The sequence below is a fragment of the Lissotriton helveticus genome, chromosome 1_1 (genome assembly GCF_964261635.1).
Source record: "Lissotriton helveticus chromosome 1_1, aLisHel1.1, whole genome shotgun sequence".
Taxonomy (NCBI): Eukaryota; Metazoa; Chordata; class Amphibia; order Caudata; family Salamandridae; genus Lissotriton; species Lissotriton helveticus.
The window spans coordinates 1,984,447,222-1,984,448,809 of record NC_136057.1 but is presented as its reverse complement, the minus strand read 5'-3'; positions in this window follow the sequence as shown (position 1 = coordinate 1,984,448,809).

Genomic DNA, 1,588 nt, shown 5'->3' with positions numbered 1-1,588 from the left:
ACGACTTCATACTCATAACATAAGTGCAACTTCTGCCAATTCTGGGCATGAGGCGGGTTTTATATTGCTTTGCCGAACACACATACACAACAGTTGATGCGGTTCACATGAAGAGAGAGCTGGTGTATGCTGATGTGATTCCTTCAAATCTAAGACACTAAAGTATGGGCACGCCCTAAACCAACACAAAGAGACCTTCTTAGCAAATAATATAATATGTGTATTAGGGAGGGTGAGATATAAGCAGCCGCGGGCCGTGGAGGGAGTTACGATGGGGCAGGGAGGCGGGGAGGGGGAGAAGCAGGGTGGAGCCCTCTCTACCTTGCCCCTCCCCCTCCCCGCCTCCCTGCCCCACCGTAACTCCCTCCACGGCCCGCGGCTGCTTATAAGTGTTGCTAACTCTTATTCATTTACAGCATGTTAACATACTGTCACCATTCGCTTTTTATGTACTAGTAATTATGCTGGTAATTTTGCTACTGATAATATGTGTACTTGTATTCTCCACCCTGCTTCTCCCCCTCACCGCCTCCCTGCCTCACCGTAACTCCCTCCACGGCCCGCGGCTGCTTATAAGTGTTGCTAACTCTTATTCATTTACAGCATGTTAACATACTATCACCATTCACTTTTTATGTACTAGTAACTATGCTGGTAATTTTGCTACTGATAATATGTGTACTTTTATTATCTAAGGTACTACGCCTGAGAAGACGGCATTAGTAAATAAACATTTCAAATACACATCTGTTCTTCTTAACTCCATGTTCTGGTTTCTAAGAAATCTATAACGACCGACTGTTCATGAGTTCCACGTATCCTGAGGTACTATAAGTTCATATTCTGGATTGTCTAAACATTGAGAGTTTGTTATATCCAATGTGACACTGTACCTAGCTTGCTAAGGAGTTTTTGATTACTAACGTGAGTTTTGGGACACCCTAATTCGCCGAGGTTCCAATCCTCTGTCCACAGTTCTGTGTGAGAACAGAAACCCTGCGACAGGGGCACCCCCGACCCTTGCTGGAGCTTCATCACACTTGCGATACAACTCCAGCAATGCGCCACCTTTACGGCACAGATACATCACGCATCTGTGCTGTTTTTGCCCCATGATGCGCCGCATTGTAAATGCAGCACACCATAGGTGACGGAACAGCGGCACAAAATGACTAACACATCCCTGGTGATGCGCCAGTCATCATAAATGTATCCCTATGCTTCTTATCTTGTTAGAGATGAACCGCCATATGTATCATCAAAGTTATTTGCATTTCCTAAATAGCGAACTTTAAGGAATAAATAGCGATTCTTTACCATTCCTAGTTTGCGATGAGCTATTTGCTAATTAGCCGAATGTAGCCCAATGAAGCCCAATGTAGCCCAATGTAGCCCAAAGATGGCCGCCAGACACACAAAAAAACAAATGTAGCCCAAATATCAGCCAGATGTAGCCCAACTATAGCCCAGTGACAGAATGACCAATCAGCTTCGCAAACCTCCGTTACGCGAAGCGGAGCGCTGTTACAGATATATATCTTTTTTTGAACGTTAATTTCTCAAAATCCACTGGAGCACATATATTGAG